This window comes from Amblyomma maculatum, chromosome 10, assembly GCF_055883805.1.
Source record: "Amblyomma maculatum isolate TAMU_Amacu chromosome 10, ASM5588380v1, whole genome shotgun sequence".
In the NCBI taxonomy this organism is placed as follows: Eukaryota; Metazoa; Arthropoda; class Arachnida; order Ixodida; family Ixodidae; genus Amblyomma; species Amblyomma maculatum.
The window spans coordinates 8,925,857-8,939,687 of NC_139353.1; the positions used below are offsets into that span (position 1 = coordinate 8,925,857).

The 13,831-nt window shown below is 43.4% G+C and overlaps 1 protein-coding gene across 2 annotated transcripts in view; it reads left to right on the top strand.

Moving 5' to 3' along the window:
• LOC146175531 (sulfotransferase 1B1-like) overlaps positions 1 to 13,831 on the top strand; it is a 206,541-nt gene that overhangs the window by 1,313 nt on the left and 191,397 nt on the right. The window lies entirely within an intron of this gene.

Here is a 13,831-nt window from a genome sequence, read left to right on the forward strand (position 1 = left end):
TGTCAGGGAGGCCAATTACTTTAAGTTTTAAAATTAATTTCTCATGAGGGACTTTGTCAAATGCTTTGCTGAAATCTAGAAATATTAGACCAACATGACCATTACTGCATAGGGCAAATGCAAGCGAGTGAACGATTGCTATTAGCTGGGTTGCTGTCGAATGTCCTTTACAAAAACCATGCTGAAATCTAGATAGAACAGAGTGCAGATTTAAGAATTCATTTATGCGATTGGCAATAACGAGCTGAATTTATTTACAACATGAAGAAATTAGGAAAATAGGGTGGTAGTTAGCCAAGAGCAAACGATCCCTTTTCTTGGGTACAGGGACGACTTGAGCGGTCTTCCAGTCATCTGACAACTTTCCAGTTCGTAAGGATGTTTTGAACAGTACACACAAGAGCTTTACCAATGGTTCCGCATATTGCCGTAGGAAGATGTTTGGAATGTTTTCGGGGCCACATGTTTTTCTTTTTTTTTTTTTTTGGATTTCAAGTTCAGAAGCATAGAAAATACACCCAGCGTAAGAAACAAAGTTTACTTCTGCGTCGCAAAACTGGGCGGCTGAAGGGGTACATGAGCTAGATTTTGAAAATACGCAATGGCTCTCTGGTCAGTAATTATGGAATTGTTGACTGTTATCTTAGACACAATGGTCGTTTTTCCGCTTATATAATTCCAGAACGTTTCTGGTGTGCTCCTTATAAAGTTCGGCAAAGACGTCGTGAAATAGTGATTTTTTTTGTAACACGGACTGATTGCGCGAGAGTTTCCTGTAATTTTTTTTATCATGCCAGGTTTTCATCACTGTTTCATTAATCGTTTTATTTTGCACTTCTGGTGTATGATATCGCGTGTTATCCAGGGTGCTTGTTTGTTAACTTTTTTTTTTTCGTTTGTGCGGCACAAAGGTACCAATGCGGTAGTGGCACATGTGCTTAAGCGATCCCACAGGACGCAGACATCTGTGTCATCGAATTCAGGCAGACAGCTTGCGATATGTACTACGATGCAGGCGTCATTGGCACGGGATTAACCTTTAAAAGATTTAATAGATGAATTTCGGTAGTTCTTCAGTGCTGAAAGAGAAAATGAAACGCCCACAAGCTAATGATCAGAGAGCCCTTGCTCAACGTGCACGGAATATTCAGTGATATCACGTTTTACTAATACTAAATCTAAAACAGATCTGCTTGAATCATGTACACGTGTTGGCTTATCCAGCAGTTGAATAGAATCATGCGCTAGCATTATATTAAATGTGGCATCGGTACTTCGGTTATGATGCGAACATGTTTGAAGTAGCTTCCAATTAACACCAGGTAAATTAAAATCCCCAATTAGAAGGACTCTGCTGTTTTGAAATTGGGACATATGCACTTGCAGTTTCTTTAAATAGCTAGGTTTGAACATCCAAAGGCCTGTAGAGAGCGTACAGAACAGAACAAATTTGTCGCTCCTGCCAACTTGGGCAGTGTATCTCGTGTACGATATGTCAGCGAAAAAATAATGCCAGACCGGACAAAATCAAGAAAACCTACGCAAACCCAGTTTCAATCACGATAATTTGCGATTAGATGCCAGTTGAACCGAGTGATCATTTTAATAAATTCCTCTGCAAACTTCACGCACCCATGGTGGAAGTGTTTAAAGTGGAAGTTTTTGGAAGTTTTTGGAACATCTCATAGACGCGGAAAATAAAGTACTGAGAGAGAGAGAGAGAGAGAGAGAGAGAGTATTGGCTTACTAATGAGATTTATGTAATGTTGCATGTCGTGAAGTTATCTAATGTCGCAGTTAGGAAATATGAAACAAGAACAGCCAAGAACTATAGTGCAAATCTGTTAGTTTTCGCTTCTGGTTAGCTGCTGCCGTACATTGTTGAAGCAATATGCTTCTAAAAACCATAATTGTAAGCGCCTTGTCTCTCTTTCTCTGTACCTTTTTTTCCCGTGTCTATGAGATGTTCACCTATTACCCTTCCAACTTATAAAAGCTGTCACTTTAAACACTTCCACCATGGGTGCGTGAAGGTTGCAGAGGGATGTAATAAAATGATCACTCGGTTCAACTGGCATCTAATCGCAAATTATCGTGATTGAAACTGGGTTTGCGTAGCTTTTCTTGATTTTTTTTTTCGGTCTGGCATTATTTTTTCGCTGACATATCGTACACGAAATACACTGCTCAAGTTGGCATGGTCTTAACGTTCTGTATACATTATGTCAGCAAATTTGGACAACCCTACAGTGGCCACAGGATTGGAAGAGGTCAGTTTACATCCCCATTCCAAAGAAAGGCAGTGCCAAAGATTTTTCCAATTACCGCACGATCGCGCTTATTTCGCACGCTAGCAAGGTGATGTTGAAAATCCTGCAAGGTAGGCTGCAGCAGTATGTGGACCGGGAGCTTCCGGACGTGCAAGCTGGGTTTCGCAAGGGCAGATGAACTAGAGACCAGATTGCCAACCTTCGCTGGATCATGGAAAAAGCAAGAGAGTTCCAGAAACCCATCTACTTCTGCTTTATTGATTATGCGAAAGCGTTTGACTGCTTAGATCACAGCAGATTGTGGCAAGCTCTCCAAAAGATGGGAGTTCCAATTCACCTCATCTGTCTCCTCAGGAACCTGTATGAAGGGCAAGAGACCACAGTCAGAATATAGGCATGGTCTACTGATTGGCTTCCGATCGAGAAAAGAGTGAGACAAGGCTGCATACTGTTGCCCTGCCTATTTAACCTATATGCTGAGTGCATCATGAGGAAGGCCGGTCTGGACGAGTCTTCAGCTAGAGTGAAGATTGCTGGGAAACGTATCAACAACCTTAGATATGCGGATGATACCACTTTAATGACAGAAAGTGAAGTAGAACTCAAGAGACTTTTGAGGCGCGTACAAGAATAGAGTGAGACGTTTGGGCTTAAACTGAACATTAAAAAGACAAAGATCATGGCCTCTTGCCCTATCAAGTCCTGGAGCATCAAGGGACAGGAAGTGGAATGAGACGTTTGGGCTTAAACTGAACATTAAAAAGACAAAGATCATGGCCTCTTGCCCTATCAAGTCCTGGAGCATCAAGGCACAGGAAGTGGAATGAGACGTTTGGGCTTAAACTGAACATTAAAAAGACAAAGATCATGGCCTCTTGCCCTATCAAGTCCTGGAGCATCAAGGGACAGGAAGTGGAATGAGACGTTTGGGCTTAAACTGAACATTAAAAAGACAAAGATCATGGCCTCTTGCCCTATCAAGTCCTGGAGCATCAAGGGACAGGAAGTAGAATGAGACGTTTGGGCTTAAACTGAACATTAAAAAGACAAAGATCATGGCCTCTTGCCCTATCAAGTCCTGGAGCATCAAGGGACAGGAAGTGGAATGAGACGTTTGGGCTTAAACTGAGCATTAAAAAGACAAAGATCATGGCCTCTTGCCCTATCAAGTCCTGGAGCATCAAGGGACAGGAAGTAGAATGAGACGTTTGGGCTTAAACTGAACATTAAAAAGACAAAGATCATGGCCTCTTGCCCTATCAAGTCCTGGAGCATCAAGGGACAGGAAGTGGAATGAGACGTTTGGGCTTAAACTGAACATTAAAAAGACAAAGATCATGGCCTCTTGCCCTATCAAGTCCTGGAGCATCAAGGGACAGGAAGTGGAATGAGACGTTTGGGCTTAAACTGAACATTAAAAAGACAAAGATCATGGCCTCTTGCCCTATCAAGTCCTGGAGCATCAAGGGACAGGAAGTGGAATGAGACGTTTGGGCTTAAACTGAACATTAAAAAGACAAAGATCATGGCCTCTTGCCCTATCAAGTCCTGGAGCATCAAGGGACAGGAAGTAGAATGAGACGTTTGGGCTTAAACTGAACATTAAAAAGACAAAGATCATGGCCTCTTGCCCTATCAAGTCTTGGAGCATCAAGGGACAGGAAGTGGAATGAGACGTTTGGGCTTAAACTGAACATTAAAAAGACAAAGATCATGGCCTCTTGCCCTATCAAGTCCTGGAGCATCAAGGGACAGGAAGTGGAATGAGACGTTTGGGCTTAAACTGAACATTAAAAAGACAAAGATCATGGCCTCTTGCCCTATCAAGTCCTGGAGCATCAAGGGACAGGAAGTGGAATGAGACGTTTGGGCTTAAACTGAACATTAAAAAGACAAAGATCATGGTCTCTTGCCCTATCAAGTCCTGGAGCATCAAGGGACAGGAAGTGGAATGAGACGTTTGGGCTTAAACTGAACATTAAAAAGACAAAGATCATGGCCTCTTGCCCTATCAAGTCCTGGAGCATCAAGGGACAGGAAGTGGAATGAGACGTTTGGGCTTAAACTGAACATTAAAAAGACAAAGATCATGGCCTCTTGCCCTATCAAGTCCTGGAGCATCAAGGGACAGGAAGTGGAATGAGACGTTTGGGCTTAAACTGAACATTAAAAAGACAAAGATCATGGCCTCTTGCCCTATCAAGTCCTGGAGCATCAAGGGACAGGAAGTGGAATGAGACGTTTGGGCTTAAACTGAACATTAAAAAGACAAAGATCATGGCCTCTTGCCCTATCAGGTCCTGGAGCATCAAGGGACAGGAAGTGGAATGAGACGTTTGGGCTTAAACTGAACATTAAAAAGACAAAGATCATGGCCTCTTGCCCTATCAAGTCCTGGAGCATCAAGGGACAGGAAGTGGAATGAGACGTTTGGGCTTAAACTGAACATTAAAAAGACAAAGATCATGGCCTCTTGCCCTATCAAGTCCTGGAGCATCAAGGGACAGGAAGTAGAATGAGACGTTTGGGCTTAAACTGAACATTAAAAAGACAAAGATCATGGCCTCTTGCCCTATCAAGTCCTGGAGCATCAAGGGACAGGAAGTGGAATGAGACGTTTGGGCTTAAACTGAACATTAAAAAGACAAAGATCATGGCCTCTTGCCCTATCAAGTCCTGGAGCATCAAGGGACAGGAAGTGGAATGAGACGTTTGGGCTTAAACTGAACATTAAAAAGACAAAGATCATGGCCTCTTGCCTTATCAAGTCCTGGAGCATCAAGGGACAGGAAGTGGAATGAGACGTTTGGGCTCAAACTGAACATTAAAAAGACAAAGATCATGGCCTCTTGCCCTATCAAGTCCTGGAGCATCAAGGGACAGGAAGTGGAATGAGACGTTTGGGCTTAAACTGAACATTAAAAAGACAAAGATCATGGCCTCTTGCCCTATCAAGTCCTGGAGCATCAAGGGACAGGAAGTGGAATGAGACGTTTGGGCTTAAACTGAACATTAAAAAGACAAAGATCATGGCCTCTTGCCCTATCAAGTCCTGGAGCATCAAGGGACAGGAAGTGGAATGAGACGTTTGGGCTTAAACTGAACATTAAAAAGACAAAGATCATGGCCTCTTGCCCTATCAAGTCCTGGAGCATCAAGGGACAGGAAGTGGAATGAGACGTTTGGGCTTAAACTGAACATTAAAAAGACAAAGATCATGGCCTCTTGCCCTATCAAGTCCTGGAGCATCAAGGGACAGGAAGTGGAATGAGACGTTTGGGCTTAAACTGAACATTAAAAAGACAAAGATCATGGCCTCTTGCCCTATCAGGTCCTGGAGCATCAAGGGACAGGAAGTGGAATGAGACGTTTGGGCTTAAACTGAACATTAAAAAGACAAAGATCATGGCCTCTTGCCCTATCAAGTCCTGGAGCATCAAGGGACAGGAAGTGGAATGAGACGTTTGGGCTTAAACTGAACATTAAAAAGACAAAGATCATGGCCTCTTGCCCTATCAAGTCCTGGAGCATCAAGGGACAGGAAGTGGAATGAGACGTTTGGGCTTAAACTGAACATTAAAAAGACAAAGATCATGGCCTCTTGCCCTATCAAGTCCTGGAGCATCAAGGAACAGGAAGTGGAATGAGACGTTTGGGCTTGAACTGAACATTAAAAAGACAAAGATCATGGCCTCTTGCCCTATCAAGTCCTGGAGCATCAAGGGACAGGAAGTAGAATGAGACGTTTGGGCTTAAACTGAACATTAAAAAGACAAAGATCATGGCCTCTTGCCCTATCAAGTCCTGGAGCATCAAGGGACAGGAAGTGGAATGAGACGTTTGGGCTTAAACTGAACATTAAAAAGACAAAGATCATGGCCTCTTGCCCTATCAAGTCCTGGAGCATCAAGGGACAGGAAGTGGAATGAGACGTTTGGGCTTAAACTGAACATTAAAAAGACAAAGATCATGGCCTCTTGCCCTATCAAGTCCTGGAGCATCAAGGGACAGGAAGTAGAATGAGATGTTTGGGCTTAAACTGAACATTAAAAAGACAAAGATCATGGCCTCTTGCCCTATCAAGTCCTGGAGCATCAAGGGACAGGAAGTGGAATGAGACGTTTGGGCTTAAACTGAACATTAAAAAGACAAAGATCATGGCCTCTTGCCCTATCAAGTCCTGGAGCATCAAGGGACAGGAAGTGGAATGAGACGTTTGGGCTTAAACTGAACATTAAAAAGACAAAGATCATGGCCTCTTGCCCTATCAAGTCCTGGAGCATCAAGGGAGAGGAAGTGGAATGAGACGTTTGGGCTTAAACTGAACATTAAAAAGACAAAGATCATGGCCTCTTGCCCTATCAAGTCCTGGAGCATCAAGGGACAGGAAGTGGAATGAGACGTTTGGGCTTAAACTGAACATTAAAAAGACAAAGATCATGGCCTCTTGCCCTATCAAGTCCTGGAGCATCAAGGGACAGGAAGTGGAATGAGACGTTTGGGCTTAAACTGAACATTAAAAAGACAAAGATCATGGCCTCTTGCCCTATCAAGTCCTGGAGCATCAAGGGACAGGAAGTGGAATGAGACGTTTGGGCTTAAACTGAACATTAAAAAGACAAAGATCATGGCCTCTTGCCCTATCAAGTCCTGGAGCAGCAAGGGACAGGAAGTGGAATGAGACGTTTGGGCTCAAACTGAACATTAAAAAGACAAAGATCATGGCCTCTTGCCCTATCAAGTCCTGGAGCATCAAGGGACAGGAAGTGGAATGAGACGTTTGGGCTTAAACTGAACATTAAAAAGACAAAGATCATGGCCTCTTGCCCTATCAAGTCCTGGAGCATCAAGGGACAGGAAGTGGAATGAGACGTTTGGGCTTAAACTGAACATTAAAAAGACAAAGATCATGGCCTCTTGCCCCATCAAGTCCTGGAGCATCAAGGGACAGGAAGTGGAATGAGACGTTCGGGCTTAAACTGAACATTAAAAAGACAAAGATCATGGCTTCTTGCTCTATCAAGTCCTGGAGCATCAAGGGACAGGAAGTGGAATGAGACGTTTGGGCTTAAACTGAACATTAAAAAGACAAAGATCATGGCCTCTTGCCCTGTCAAGTCCTGGAGCATCAAGGGACAGGAAGTGGAATGAGACGTTTGGGCTTAAACTGAACATTAAAAAGACAAAGATCATGGCCTCTTGCCCTATCAAGTCCTGGAGCATCAAGGGACAGGAAGTAGAATGAGACGTTTGGGCTTAAACTGAACATTAAAAAGACAAAGATCATGGCCTCTTGCCCTATCAAGTCCTGGAGCATCAAGGGACAGGAAGTGGAATGAGACGTTTGGGCTTAAACTGAACATTAAAAAGACAAAGATCATGGCCTCTTGCCCTATCAAGTCCTGGAGCATCAAGGGACAGGAAGTGGAATGAGACGTTTGGGCTTAAACTGAACATTAAAAAGACAAAGATCATGGCCTCTTGCCCTATCAAGTCCTGGAGCATCAAGGGACAGGAAGTGGAATGAGACGTTTGGGCTTAAACTGAACATTAAAAAGACAAAGATCATGGCCTCTTGCCCTATCAAGTTCTGGAGCATCAAGGGACAGGAAGTGGAATGAGACGTTTGGGCTTAAACTGAACATTAAAAAGACAAAGATCATGGCCTCTTGCCCTATCAAGTCCTGGAGCATCAAGGGACAGGAAGTGGAATGAGACGTTTGGGCTTAAACTGAACATTAAAAAGACAAAGATCATGGCCTCTTGCCCTATCAAGTCCTGGAGCATCAAGGGACAGGAAGTGGAATGAGACGTTTGGGCTTAAACTGAACATTAAAAAGACAAAGATCATGGCCTCTTGCCCTATCAAGTCCTGGAGCATCAAGGGAAAGGAAGTGGAATGAGACGTTTGGGCTTAAACTGAACATTAAAAAGACAAAGATCATGGCCTCTTGCCCTATCAAGTCCTGGAGCATCAAGGGACAGGAAGTGGAATGAGACGTTTGGGCTTAAACTGAACATTAAAAAGACAAAGATCATGGCCTCTTGCCCTATCAAGTCCTGGAGCATCAAGGGAAAGGAAGTGGAATGAGACGTTTGGGCTTAAACTGAACATTAAAAAGACAAAGATCATGGCCTCTTGCCCTATCAAGTCCTGGAGCATCAAGGGACAGGAAGTGGAAGCTGTGACAGATTTTCTCTTCTTGGGCTCCAAGATTACCCCGGAAGGAGACTGCAGCCAAGAAATTAGGAGACGCCTGCTTCTGGGAAAGAGAGCCATGGCTAGCCTTGGCCGGCTAGTAAAGAGTATAGATATTAGTCTGCCAACCAAGATCCGTATAACTCGTGCTATAGTCTTTCCAGTTGTGATGTATGGATGCGAGAGTAGGCCTGTGAAGAAGGCTGACCGCCGTAGAATTGACGCGTTTGAATTGTGGTGCTGGCGGAGACTCTTGAGAGTTCCTTGGACGGCCAGAAGATCAAATCAGTCGATATTGTCGACCATAAATCCTGACTGCTCATTGGAGGGTCAAATTCTAAACTTAAAGCTCAGCTACTTTGGTCATCTGATGAGAAGAGAGGAGCCGCTGGAGAAAGATTTGATGTTGGGAAAGGTTGAGGGTCACCAGAGAAGGGGTAGGCAGCGAACCCGATGGTTAGATGGCATCCTCGAGGCGCTGCAGATGAAGTTATGTGATGTTAGGAAGATAGTGAGAGACCGGAAAGCGTGGCGTGATATGGTCCATGGGGTCACGTAGAGTCGGACACGACTGAACGACTGAACTGAACTGTCTCCTTGCGAGTCCTCTAGTTTGATTTATTCATTTATTACGCGATACAAGGGACCAAAGTGGTCCAAGCAGGAGAGGGAACGTACATTTATTATTAAGCGCTATTCCTTGGGATCAGCAACGTTATTAAGCCAATATAATTTTACATAGTGTACTGCAGGGACGGACACAAAAAGTCAGAGTTACAAAGTACATTGTGTAGAAGAACATATCTCGATCACAGCCACAAAAACGAGAGTTACGCAATAATGTTGATCATTATTGTTCATAACCATAAAGCCAGATGTGTTCATCCTTGGGCTATTCTGGTGGCGGAGCATCTAGCTTAGACAGAAAGAAGTTACAAGTAATAGATACGGGCAGCGAAAATATCTAAGTCGCCCTTCCCTTAAAATCTATCCAGCCCGTTTTAGTTCAATAAAAGATCTTTCCGTATGAGTGATTGAGCGAACGTTGCACGAATTCCTAAGAAGGAACTATTGGTAGCTGTCGAAGTGCAGCGGGTATTGGTAGCCTGTGGGTGTGCGTGATTGGGTCTCTCTCATATTTTGGTTTATCTCCCGAGGATCTTGAGATGTTGTCTGACTAATAATATGCTTGCTTCTAAATCTTCGTTATTCCCATGAGTAAAAGGAAACTGAGCAAGGATTGAGGAATAGCCTCAGTTCGGTAGCCAGCGTTTCTACATGTAGTGTACTTGCCCTCTTTTTATTCGTCTTATTCATTTCGTTGTACCGTTGTGTACTGGAGGAAGCCGAAATGTCGAAGCCTCAGGCACGCGAAACGTAACTACTGTACTTATATTTTATGAAAATATTCGTAGATAGTAGCGTTTTCTCTCTATACATCTGCGTTCTTTGACTTCTTGAACGAAGTATGTCATTGCGAGGAACAAAAATATCAATGCAGCACAAGCAGTGCTTTTTTCTTTGAAGTTTCGGCAATTTTGCGGAAGCTTACTTTCGGCGCCTTCATTAATGCTGCTAGCACTTGCTTTGTAATTACCGGCGTATAATGAAACTGGTATGGGAACAGCTAATACTAATGTGCGCGTTGTGGAATAGCGGCAATTGTAATATTGTGACCGTAGCCGACTCATGCTGGCGCGAAGCTCTTTCTCCGTGGTAATTTCTTGTGGACTCCTTAGTGACTTAATGCTTGCTTTGCTACTAACTGAATATTGCGAGTGCGGAACTAAATATTAGCAATTTAGTTAGGATCCAGCATAGCACGCCCATCCGTCACCAAAGGAGTCTGTGATTGCTGCCTATGATTCATACTTCAGTTGCGTGAATACTTCCGAATGAAGGAAGATAGGATATTTTCACTATCATACAACTTATAACTAACCTGCCTCTTCATAAAAGTCACAAGTCACCCATAATTGGTTTGGTTAGTTTGTGGGGTTTAACATCTCAAAGCAACTGAAGCTATGAGAGACGCCGTAGTGGAGGACTCCGGAATTTCGACCACCTGGGGTTCTTTGCGTGCCCTGACGTCGCACAGCACACGGGCGCCTTGCTTTTTGTCTCCACCGAAAAGCTGTCGCCGAGGCCGGAATTCGATCCCGCGTCCTTGGGAACAGTAGTCGAGCGCCGTAACCACTGCGTCTTATAATGAAAACCATCATGTATCAGCTCAAGAAGGTCAAGCCAAGTGAACACCGGAAAAGGAGGTATCATGTCGTGAATAACTTACACCAAATAAAAGCAGTAGTAGTCCACAATAAGAAAATTAAAAAGTGACATTATATACGTCGTTCAGAGAGTACAGAAAAAGCAGACAGAAATCATGGGAAACTGGACAGAAAGCAAGCGAATTTTTGCGTCTTGTTTGTGTCGAATAGGAAGATTATTCTATTGATTTTATATGTACAGCTTGCGTGCAAAAGCTTGACAAGTGTAATCGATGTGCTGGAGCGAGTTCAAAACACTTAAAAAAAAAAACGATTTCACTACATCTAGCGAAGGCAACCTGCAGACAGTTTTTTAATCTTCGTAAAACATCTGGAGTTTTCCCATCGTGTTTGGCGGAAAGTATGATTTAATTGCTCAGCAAATTGCGCTTCGAAATAAAATATTTTTTTCCTAGCGCTAGACTCAAGTCCATAAACTGATGACAGAAAATTTCGTCATGATCTTCGTTTTGAACGTCAATAGAAATGGAGCCGAGCGTACGGTACGGTGTAACGGAGTGAATACTGTGCGATACCATAAGTGTCGTGCCTTGTTTACTTTTTGCTTCTAAATGCGCGTTATTTTTAACTGTGGTAGAATAAGGATGAGAGATTTTGGAATGTCGATTCAATCCAATGAAGGAGCTTGAGCTCAGCGCGGGGCCTTTGATAACCAGCCTTTATTTGGGGTCATTTCATGGCTATGCATGTAGAAGGGGCATGTGCAACGCAACGGCTTCCTTAAAGAGCCTCTTTTTCCGCACTTCCTAGGCAACCGCGCAAGTCGAGAAGCTGTGTGTCCGCATTGAATATTTGCTACAAGTCTCACCGATGCTTCATTCTAACCGATGTCAAAATACTGTCTCCCTGCTACTGACTCACGCCCACTCAGGTCTACATAAATGATGGCAATAAAATAACGTCAAACGGGGATAATCGCTTTAACGCTCAGTACTGAAAACGTTGCAGTCTTTGGTGGCCTGCATACTTCTTGAGCATGCCTTATTGCAAATAATTGTGGTAGAAATTTCAGTTCTTTCTTTGGTAGTTTTAATTATTCCCTTGTAGGTATTCATGGTATCGCCAGGGCACCACCGGTGTGGGGAAATGGTTAGGGGTCTGGTTCACTGAGCTAGGGTTCAAATTCGACCCGCGGCACGGCAGCAGTGTTTAGATGTCGATGTCGATGCAGACGCAGCCACTCTTTTTGAGGCCCTGGGGTTTAGAGATACCAGCGTTCGGGTTAATGAATCTGTGGTGGAAGCTAGCAAAAAGCGATTGGAAGATAGATGGCTTAAAAGCACTAAAATGACAATGTTACTAATGTAGAAATAAAAATTCAATAAATGGAATGATGGTATAGTTAACCGATCTAAAACAATATTCAAGATATAGAAGAAAAAAAAAACGAGCATGATAGCAACTGCTACCACCCCGTTTTAAAGAGGACGCTCCTATATTTCATCTATTCATCCAGGCGAAATGTAAGGTGCCCGATTTTTCTGCGATTGCAGTGTGCGTTAAAACTCGTGAGTGGTTGAAATTAACTACGACCACTGCGTCCTTCATTCTATTCTATAAATCCCTTTTGGACATTCAACCCTATAAATAAGAAGGAAGTTGCCAGCGACGTCATAAATTTCTGAATACTCTGCCAGAGCTGACGTCAAAGAGCGCTGCACGGCTGTCGCAGCGTTCAGGATAGCTCGAACCCGGGCTCCAATTACGGCATGCCGAGTCTTCGGGTTGAAGAAAGACTGAAGCTTTGGAACTGGAGCACGAAAATAAGCTTAATAATCTTATGGCGCTTTTAGTTAACCGATTTACACGACTAAAAGTAAAAAAGGTTGTGAGGGCAAAAAATAAAGTGTTCAATTTGATGAGCGTCTGAATGAGCCTTTTTTCTAGGGCCTTGAGTGCCTTTATTAATTCTACTTCCGTTAAGTTCCTCGGGTACAGCCAGTACTTAATGAAGCTAACCACTCAAGCAGTAGGCGCATTCGACCAAGCTAAGCTAACCACTCAAGCAGCAGGCGCATTCGTCCAGCTTGGTAACCAATCAAACACACCACTACCTAGGAGGCATGGTGCACGGGCTGGCACAGTTATATTTCAGTAGGCGAGGTCGTTCACTGCCTTGTTTCAGATATCTTCGACTTGTGCGGATACCATTAGCGTTCCAATGAATATTATGCCCTCAGTGCTACATATCATGTTAAATAAAACTGGTTGCTTAATCTAAAGGGTATTTACGTTTCAAAGTATGCTGTTGCTATTGTCTAATTTTATTTAACTATACATATCCTCTACAGGCGGCGAACCTAACTGCGTGCTAGCGCAAAGTTTAATTATTTAGTCTTTAGCGTCGATTACAAAGTATTCGTCCGTAATTAAGAAAACACTGAAGGATGATTTCATAAATCTGCATAAAAGTATAACAAAAGGTACCTTTGCGACAGTGAAGGCATCAGTTTCAGTGCGGTGCATTGCGTTAGACTCGGTTAACTGTTCAATTTTGTCAGAGCTAGATTAATGGAGGGGCAAGGGGGCCGCAGAAAATCCGGCGGCGTTCGCGGGACTCATGAAGTCAAAGGATCAGGAGAGGGTCGTAATGAAGTAAAACTTTGCTGAGAAGTTCGTGTAGGGGGTTACATAATTCTGTGATATACAGTGTTGTAACTTTAGGTGCTGGAAATCGACATGAAGCCCGTTGCGTGGAGAAAGAGTAAGCTACATATATGCGTTGATCCGAGCGTGTTAGAGGAGAGGCTAGATAATTCGTTGTGGTGTGTGTGACATATAACGTCGCGTGTAATCGATTACTGCAGGGTCGTACACTAAAATAAAAATATACCTATGACCTCTATGTAGCGTGTGTATGAGTAATGCAGTTTCGTACACTAAGATAGACGAGAAGGAAAAGGTGCAACCGCGTTTCCTCCTAACGCGAAGCTTAAGAAACCGCCAAGATTTTTTCCCCTCCTTAATGTATGGAACCACAAATAATGATACTTATAGCGACAGGTGTCAAGGGAGAAAACCAGAGACAAGAAAAGAAGCCCACCCCTAAGGGAACTTCGTTTGGTCTGATCACC